Source organism: Limulus polyphemus, unplaced genomic scaffold, assembly GCF_000517525.1.
Source record: "Limulus polyphemus unplaced genomic scaffold, Limulus_polyphemus-2.1.2 Scaffold460, whole genome shotgun sequence".
Taxonomy (NCBI): Eukaryota; Metazoa; Arthropoda; class Merostomata; order Xiphosura; family Limulidae; genus Limulus; species Limulus polyphemus.
The window spans coordinates 373,450-384,381 of NW_013666070.1; positions in this window are offsets into that span (position 1 = coordinate 373,450).

Genomic DNA, 10,932 nt, shown 5'->3' on the forward strand with positions numbered 1-10,932 from the left:
AGAAGAATATAACATCTTTGGTATATTAAAATACCAATCCCAGAAAAAACAAATCTATTACTGGGCCAGGCTGATTGGTGTATATAATGATAAATTATATATAGGCTATATTTCAATAGAAATAAATGTGGATACAGATGAGTCCGTTTTTCCACCACAAGACTCTGAGTGTACAGAAGCAAGAGGCTATGTATTTTTACCAGAGGAATATAGAAAGTATAGTTTAGTCAATCTAATTTCTCATATATAATAATAAATGAAATATGGGCAACATTTCAATATAAAAAAGAGTAGATCCAGGATTACAATGAGCTACGTACATGTACCTGAGAAAAACATATAAAGTGGGTAGGTAGTAAGCAGGAATATTGCACATTTTCTACACCGTAATTAATTCTAAAGTTTCATACTTATAAGCATATGTAATTTTAATACACAACTTTCGCCAAGGAAGTAGTCAAGTTTCTTTCACACAACTTACCCCTTGTTCAGTGTCATTCACCTTTAGCATTACATGTGACTTCTTAAAGGAGCGATTTCTGCAAAGTTAAACGTATTATGAAAGTAGACAGAGACATTTTTATTGGTGCGTTTGTGGATTTCTCAAGGATACAACCACTCTGATTTTTAATAAGAGTCACTAGTATTGATGTGGGTAGCAAAAACATTTTAGGAAAGAATAGCATTATTCTCTCGTGCAGTTGCAGGGATTTTTGTATTTCTATTGATTAGTGTTATTCTTGTGTTATTCTAAACAGCGTATTTTACACTAATTAAAAGACGTGTAACCAGGAGGAAATGTTAGTCACTGGTGGCGGGCAACTGTTGGAGAGAGTTGGTACCTCGTGGAGAAGTTCTGTTCTGGATGTTAGACTTGTTTGTACCAGTACTGTTAATGTCTATTATTTCTTTCTTGTTACAGTAATACACTCGGGAAAGAGAACTACTGAAATTTGGTTGATAGAGTTTATGTCTGGGGATCGTTATAGTGATGTGTGAGCTGGTGAGTCTGAGACTGGACGGGGCAGTCACTATAGAATTTCCAGGCATTCCCCAACCAGAGCCTGGGCTGTTCTGCCAGCATCAGAGACAGTGAGCATCATCCTGCGAATACTTGATCCTTGGGTCAAAGATCCCTGGAATCTTTCGTAGCCAGTAGATGAGCTACACGTTGTAATTCGTCATTCTGCTGTCTAGGAGCAAAGATCTAACACTTGTGTAAATGTAGGGTCCCCTGATTATACCCACTACACCATACATTCAACATTTTGGATGCCTCAGCCTGGCTGTGACTAAGAATCTGTGGAAAAGAGATTTACATTACAACTTAAGGTCTCTATTAGAAAGGCTAAACAAAATATCCCTCAAAGTTTAATAACAGTGCAGCTAAGTAGGATCTAGACCATTTCTTGAAATGTTTCAGGTAGATAACCGCTTTTAATATCTGGAATAAGGAGCAAGTGGTGCAGTGCTTGATTTTGGCCTTTGGAGGTTTAGCTCTTGATTCAATTGAACTGTTGAATGAGAAACAATTCTGGGACTAGGATATAGTTGTAGCCAAGTTGTACTGATGTTTCAACACAGTGGATAACAAGAGCTATCTACTGGGCAAAGTTCAATGTTTGGAAGATGATTTCTAGCAAGAGCTTAGTTGCTTATGTTAATAATCTGAGCCACTTACATAGGAAACAATACAGTGTAATGGCTTTGAAGAATCATGACAATATTCTCAAAGCCAAGTTTATCGAGGGGCTAATGTTTGAAGCCAGTGAGACATAATTTAGATATAAGAAACGTTACCACCCCAACAGAAACAGTTTCTCTGGTGATGATATTCAAAAGTGTGAATTTGTATAAATCGCAGGTGAGGAAGAAATTAGTGAGTGAACTTAAACTTTGTTAAAGAAAAACAAGCAGCCAACACTCTGGCTCTATGACACTTGATATTAGTGAATAGACGGGATTCCTGGGTTTCTCATTTTATTTGTGCTAATGTCAATGATGCCTCCATCTAGACGTTGCTCTGGAAGGGAGGACCAAAGCACCTGCTTTGGATATGGGTATTTGGGCCACTTTAAATCAAATTGCCTGTACCTTGTCATACAGCAAGGTAAGCAATACTTCTAGCAATCGTGTCATCAAGCTAAGGTTTTATCAAATTGTTCCAATCTCTATGTGAATCTTCATTGAAATGGAAGTCTTCTGGGCTTTTACAGTTGAAACTAAATGAAAAAGAGACGTTTTAGATAAGTAGCCTATGACATCTTGAAGCTGAGATATAGAAAATTACATCAAGGTTAAAAACAATGATTGGTTAAACTCTATATAACTGAACTGCACTAACACCTCCATACGTTATCAAAACACTTCCTAGAAAGATGCAGTCCATTAACAAGGTCTTTCAAGTATTATATATAACATTTTAACAACAGTTTAAATATACATATATAAGAAAACGTCATACACCATGCAAGTTGACTTTACAGGAAAATGAAAAATAACTTTTTATAAACATAAAATTAATGAAGAGAAATACACTTTAACACAAAATACTTAACCTACTTAAGTATGACATGAGAAAATATCAAGAGAGTCATTGATAATGGTAGAAACAACGAAAAATTCAAGCTAAATATAAAACAATCTTACAAGTCGAAACTGCAAACTCATCATAAGCACAAATGATCCTGATCGAACAAAAAGAGCATTATATAAGTAAATATAATGAATTATTTACACGACTAAAGCCATAATCTAATATTGCAATACAAGTAATACATGCGTGAACTGTTAAATAACTATGGGCATAAATACAACAATTAGTAAGCATGACTACTTTAGAAAGAAAAAAAGAAGAATAATCGTATTACAAAAACAAAACTAAAACTTTATAGAAGGTGTAAGTAACATTTTATAAATATCAATAGTTTGGGTTTATGTACTAATTATAAAGTATTATTTTATTACAAGTTACAGCTTTAACAGTAAGGAAAATATTTTTAAAACAGGTACGACGCTTCAGTCATTGGTGTGATCATTCTCAAGTACACATGTTAGAATGATCACACCAGTGACCAAAACATTGCACCTAACATTAAAAGGTTAAAACATTGTACCTGTTTTAAAATACTCTTCCTTACTGCAAAAGCTTACTGTATCAATATATATATGAGTAAGACAAGTTTGCTATATAATAGGAAATTTGATCCTCTGACTTTGACTGAGTTTACAAAAGAAAGAGATTGAGCACAATGTAAAATATACAGTGGAAAATAATATTTATTTGACATTCAAAATAATCAAAGTTTAACAAATGCACATGATAAAAGAGGAGGAAGGATACTACATTTACCAAGTAGTTAACTATAAATTCTAGTTAGAACTAGTCAAGTTTGCTTAATAAACTTAGGAAAGTAATAGTAATGAAACTTTACTAACTAAACTTATTATTTGAGCTGGCTGAGAAATCACAGCTTTATGTATATAGCTCTATAATGCTATATTCTAGAATATGCTTGCCACTTTTGCTACTGTTGGTCAATCCCATTGAAACATAAGGAAGATTATAATCTCAGGATATCCTTAATGACCAATGGAAAAAGCCTCTGTATATTTTTCATACACTAAGTGGAACCTTACAGCTATCTTTCCCATGGGTAGACCAGGTATTATCTCAGGGGAATGACCTAGAATAAGAGGTAGGTAGAGCAAGAGTACCTTAACGTCAATCTTGACCACATGTTATGTATAAAAATCACAGGAAATGAAATGAAAAAGAGGAAATCTACCATATGCCAGAAGATAACCTATCATAAAGCAGTATAGGGAATTTAATGTTCCAGCATGGAGACTGGGAACAGCTTTGACATATACCAGTGGCACGGAATCAACTAGGCTTTGGAACAGGTCTTTATCTCGTTCTCCATCAACTTGGTCTGTTAACGTAAGAGATATAACAAGTCGCGTGTCACCTGGAAGCAAGTGAAACAAGTTAACATGCTACAACCGTTCGAAAGTAACAACTAAGCTAGAAGTCAGAGGTTCGGACTGATATGCTAATGGACCTCCATAATTTTTGCATGTCTGAACATTTTCTTTTTAAAGATTATAATTTGTGAGATTCTTTCGAAATATGGCAGAGCTCAGCACATTTTCGATAAATATTTTACGAAATAATACATATATATATGTGTGTTCGATTTCGCTTTTCATGTAGGACGTGAATTAGGAATATGGAATTGAAAACACAAAGTATATTTATCTTGGTACAAAACCTACACCACCAGTGGTGTCACTTATAAAACAATTCACTTGTACACTGACTCTCGTTCTACCGTATCTAGCCAGCCACTCTAAATGAACAAGAAAAGTTGACGTGAGAATTATTTTCTAACCGCAACCGACATTTAAGAGGAGTTTTAGAGATAAGGACAGAATAATTGGTTTAAAACGATATCATAGTAACTAGATATATAACGATCTTCAATGTGAACGAAGGTATACAGGTTGAATAGTTATTTAGAATTATTAAACCATGTAACTTCAGCAAAACAAAAACAAAGTTCTCTGTCCAACTACATGCTCGAGCATGAGGAACACCAGTACACGACCAAACACTTTAAAATAATGGAATGTAGTTCGAATGGGGTTCGGATCAACCAACGACTAATTCAAAAAAATTGGGTCTGATGTTGCAATAACGTGACTCGATTCTTTATTGGTGGATCTGAATATTTTTGTACATGATCCCCAGGTCTTAGGGTTTTATTATTATTATTTTCGTACATGTATTGCTTTGTGTTTATCTTATTCCAGTCTCTTTCAGTGTTACCAATTGTAATATATATATATGGTGATGAATGAGAACACTTTCACACCATGTATGTTTTTTTACTAACAGTCTATGTTCTATTTCTAAGATATTAATTCTAAGATAATAATCGTCTCATAATAATAAGAGACCCATTAGAGATAGACTGCCCCGTAGACTGTTTCAGTAATTAAATATTTTTGCACAATATGTGTACCAGGAAAGCTCTTGAGCAAAATAAACAATTATTTATTCAGTCTATAAAGGTTTAAAGTTGGATGGCGAGTCATGAAATAAATTACAGAATAATTATAGTAGCAGGACGTAAGAGTTGATAAATTACTTTGGTTGAACTGAAGATGATAATGATAACTTTGCTGCAGTAAAAAATATTAGGCAGATGGTAATGATAACAAAAACCTGAATTTAAAAGTTTTAAACTACTGTCTCCCGGTGGAACAACGGTAAGTCTTCGGATTTATAACGTTAAAATCAGGGATTCGATTCCCTTCTATGGACACAGCAGATAGATCGACGTTGGTTTGCTATAACCAAATACACACACACACACATTGTTTATAACACATAGTTATCGGCTAATGCACTTAAAAATAAACTGGTACGTTTAGAGTAATCTCTCAAGTATAAATACAATCTCTCGAATGAATAATTATCACACTTCAACAACGGAGTTGTTAGAAAGAACGAAAAACAGCACTGATGTTATGTCATTTAGCACGACAATAGTTCCAGATTATATGATGGTGACTTCCAATAAAACGTATTTACTCCTAATTGCTGACATACAAGATGAAAACTAACTGTTCTCCGTATAAATGATGAAAAAAGTTTCTTACTTCCGTTTCATTATATTCCTTGTCACCTTATTCAAATACAGAAAAAATAATCCTTTCAAAGGAATGAAATACACTCCGATAGTGAATGCACTGTTTACTCCTTTTTTACTTCTACTATGAGTGTAGTATATTCAAACTGCATAGAATATAATATTAATTATAAAATATGTACCTACACAAATTACATGATATCTTAATTATATGGATGTAAGTGATGATACCACACTTATACCACACTTATAGCAGAGACGGCTCATTAACTGTGCTTTCAAATATAATAATTTTTCTGGTGACTTAAAATACTAACGTAACTCTTCCACAATTCTATTTAGCGAAATCCTAATTCCCACATTCTATATAATACAATTGTAATTAAACAATAATTACAATAAGGAATTTGCAAATAAACTTCGAAATGAATACAGAGGCACACAGCTGAAGTATTTATTACCTTTATTAGTCGATAACTTGAAAACACTTAAGCATACTTTTCGCGCGTTTATAAGTGACAAATCCTGCAAATGCTATGACCCTTATGGGTGAAAGATAAGCTCAACAACATTAATCACACTAGAAATATTAACAGCTACCGTATATAAGTCGTGGAAGTAACGCTTGTGCACAGAGATGTACGTCTGTACAGGTCAACAATAATTTTAATTAGTTTAGATAGATTCCGATAGGAGATGAGCTACTTACTTCTCCAAACAATCAATGATTTGCTGTAAGGTTTGGTTTGTCTTGAATTTCGTTCAAAACTACTCGAGTGATATCTGCACCACCTGTCTCTAATTTATTATTGATAATTTGTTTGTTTGTTTTTAATTATGCACAAAGCTACACAAGGGCTATTTGTGCTCTGACCACCACGGATATCGAAACCCGGTTTCTAGCGTTGTAAGTCCGCAGACGTACCGCTGTGCCACTGGGGGGTATTATTGATAGACTTGAAGGGGAGCAGCTAGTCAATATCATCCATCAACTCTTGGGCTACTCTTTTAGCCTAGTATAGTGGGATTGAATGAAGCATTATGACGCTCTCAATGCTGAAAGGACGAGTATGTTTGGTAGGACGTGGTTTTTAAGCCGCAACCCACAGATTGCGAGTCGAGCATCCTAAGCACCAGGCCATGCTAGGCCTTATTATTAGAAATTTATAGTATACATTTCAGTGAAGATACCTATGATTAAGAAGTTTGTTTGTTTTTTAATTATACACAAAGCTACACAAGGGCTATCTGTGCTCTGCCCACCACGGGTATCGAAACCCGGTTTCTAGCGTTGTAAGTCCACAGACGTACCGCTGTGCCATTGGGGGGGGGGGCAGATTAAGAAGATACATATTACAAAATAGCTGTGAGTAAAGTACTACTGTGGTAAACATAAGAAAAAACAAATCTACTCGGATCATTTTTTTTTTCTCTTATTAACTCAGATTTTTAAATTTATAGTTATAAAAATTATGTTTCCTTGTTTCTTAATGGAATTTCTAGCACAGCAAGTCGAGATCTATCTGCGCTAGACGTTTTTATCTCGAAGTAAGATCCTAGAGTAAAGGCAGCTAGTCAAAACCGCCTTGTTTCAACTCTTGGACTATCTTTGTCAGACCAAACAGTCAGATTTTTTGTCACTCTTATAATGCACTCTCTGCCTCAAAATGAGAACCATATTTTTTTTTATTTTTTTTTGCCGGTAACTCCATAATCGCGGAGCTTCAGATCCATAGCTGGGCACGTTAACCACTGGACCACGTTCGGTCCAGTTGTATTAATATCTGGCATCAGAATAAGTTATGTACTAAACATTAACCTGGCCATCAGTATAGCTTGTTAAATATACTTTTCTTACGTCTCTAGTTATAAAGATTAGAATACATTGTTTCATCAGTTGGCTACCATGGCTATTAATGATAATGATAATTTCGGCCGTACACCTAATAATATCTCACGAGGTTCGGTCAGATTGGACTGTTTAGGTTAGCTCCAAACATAAATTCGAAGCTAACAATGCAAATCGTAATAAACGTATTGGAATGAATGAAAAATTAAAATCAATTAAAGTAATTACATTCGATATGGTAAGTAACTAGTAAGACTATTAATTAACTATTAATGACAGGAACAATAAAAAAAACGAAATAGCATACCTTACTCAAGAAACTCTCCAAACACCAGTTCCTCTCTCTCTCTGGATCGGGATTTAGGTCTTTTACAACCTGGGAGGGTCAGGTTCTAGTAGACCTCTTCCTCCCTAATGTACTGTTGTTATATTATACTATCTTCTGGAGTTGGGTTTTGGTTGGCTGGTTTGATTTGTTGAATTCTATTATCATTTTCCTTTTCAGAGCATGTCCGTTTTATGTTATCAAGTTGTAGATATGCGTAGTCTTATGTTTGCTTGGTATTTGTGTTCTGTAACGTTAGTGGTAGTAAGAGTGATTGTGCTATGTGTGGTAATATTGGTAGTAGTTGTTCTAGCGCTATTTTTATGATTAGTGTGATGCAGTCTTCTTGGTTTTGGGAGTTGTTGTATTTTGCCAGAAATTCGTAAAATATGTTTGTGACTACCACTGTTATTTCTTCTGTTTTAGCATTAATGGGTTTAGTGTTCTTCTTTTGTTTTGTGGTATCTTCAGTTTGGGTGTGGGTTTTTACTGCCTGTGCAAATGTTTGTGTGGTAGATTGTTTGTTTATGTTGGTATTCTGTTGAGGTTCTGGTGCCTGCTTTAAATCAGTAATTGTTTTGAATTTCGCGCAAAGGTACTCGTAGGGTACTTGCGCTAGTCGTCCATAGCTCGTGGGCTACTGTTTACCAACAAATAGAGAGTGGGATTAATAGAAATTTTATAATGCCCCCTTGGCTGAAGAGGCAAACATATCCGGGAGCAGATTCGAACCCACGACCTTCAGATTGCGAGTCGAGTGCCCCTTATTATCAGGTTATGCCAGGTTTGCATAGTTGTTAGTATGTATATTTATTTCATTGGAACGTTGATCTCTATCTAACAGTACACTCTTCCATAAAAACTCAGTACGGTAACCCTATGATTTAACGACATATGTTTCAGTTAAATGTGTGTCGGGTATGAGATACTGGGTTGTGAATTTGAATGACATGACGACCACACAACATTTAATCTGGTAAAGGTTTACAGTGTGTGAGAAGGTTACAGTGGTGTTTATAATTTAAACTTGATTCAATTACATCATAAAAATTAAAGTGATTATAATTTATATTGTCCGTATACGTCAAGTTCACCTGAAACCACTTACTAATGATTTACTGGATTGCCCACAAATAATGTTCGTATGAATTACATTATTATTATGTCCGAATAGATAATAACAGACGAACAATTAGTATCCAGTTTTGAAGTGATAAGACGGAGAAAAATTGGTATTTATTGAAATATATTCAGATTTGATTAAAATATAAATATTGTTTAACAATTTTTGTATTTTCGGAAATTAATATTGATGTGCTAAGAACATATTGTTCACAGATCATACATGTTTGCATCACAATATCAAATTCATAAATGACATGATTATTAAGCACGATTTTCATAACGCATAAGTGTAATTAATCGAGTTATAAAAATACAATGTACGAATAAAAGATTCAACATCACCTTAATCATTATAATAATAATACGCATCGGCAAAAATAAGGGAAGAGATAATGTAAACTGAATAAAACGTTAAGACTACAAACGGGGATGTTGTTTCACCGGCCTTTTCTATATGTTTACTAAAGCGTAAAGCAGAACCCAACCCGCTGGAAACATTCATTTCAATGTCCGGAATTTCACAAAGCCTGACTTGCATGACAAGTTTTGCAGATCCAAATAAACGAAACGTGCATTAAAAGGCGTTAAATTTAATCCTACATTGATGGATTTTTTCATTCTTTCGATTTCTAAATCTTCAAAAAACAATATTATTATTATTATTACTTCTTCTTGACCCTATGAAAGAAACCACCAGAAACAAATCCTCATTTTCAATTACATCGGAAGCGATGCGAGATATTTTCTTTCTATACGAAAAGTGTAATTTTTGTGAGCCTTCATTATCTATTCCTATAAACATCAGTGTTGTCTTTCCACGTTTTTCATGATTAATTTTCATGCTCTGTAGATTCCACAGTCATTATACATTGACATATACATAATGAAGGTTTTCTGACACGTTCCTCTTGAGCATAAAAATTGCATTATACGCCAGAATATTATGTGTTATATTAAAACACGTCTCACCATGTCAGTACAGTCACTTGCAGGCATGTTCTATCTGTTGACCTTGCATCTTGACGTGCATTGTAGTTTCGTTGCAACAGCCCCCCCCCCCCCCAGTGGTACAGCGGTATGTCTGCGGACTTGAAATGCTAGAAACTGGGTTTCGATACCCGTGATGGGCAGAACACTGATAGCCCATTGTGTAGCTTTGTGCTTAATTCCAAACATACAGACAAACAATCATGGCAACAAAAGGCTGAGTCGTAAGAATGTCATGTCCAAACTACACCTTCTCTATCTCTTGACTTTTCATAATCTATATAATGTAGAATGACTGGGGTTTCACAGTACTTGTTTCAACAGTTCAATCATACTGTAATCTTTAAGTGCTGCGTCCATTTAGTTGACCGGCATGTATTCGTATGGAATAATATGAACACCCATTTCATTCTCCAGCTGCTTAAGGTATGCGACGGTTGAATGAATTTCTTGTGGAATCAACTTATGTAAATATGGTTTGTATCGCTTTTCCAGATGGAAATCCTTCTTAATTATGTTTGTTGCGTATTAGAATTTCTGATAGTTCGAAGCCGAGTTAACTGATAATTTAAATTTAGTAGTTAAATTGTACTTTTATGATATTTGCCAACAAGATTGATATACACCGTCTTCGTTTTTAACACAAATCCGTTTTAATATATACACAACAGTACAATTTACATTAACAATTATTACAAATAGTTATTACAAACAATGATTTATAAACAGAAGTTTCACAAACAATATAAAGTTTTCTTTCTAGTCTGGAACTTCCTTGATATCTTATCGAGGGTTTACGATGAGTGAGTTAATTACGAGTTGATGTAGGTACGATTCGCTGGGAAGCTAGCTAGCTTTGTTCTTTGCCACACACGCTGAGCTCTCCATGATGAATTTATATGTCTTCGTAAAAATTACTAATGTCTGATGAGAATCTACTGAAGTTAATCGATTTGTAATGTTCGAAATTTATAAGTATTCCTGGTCAA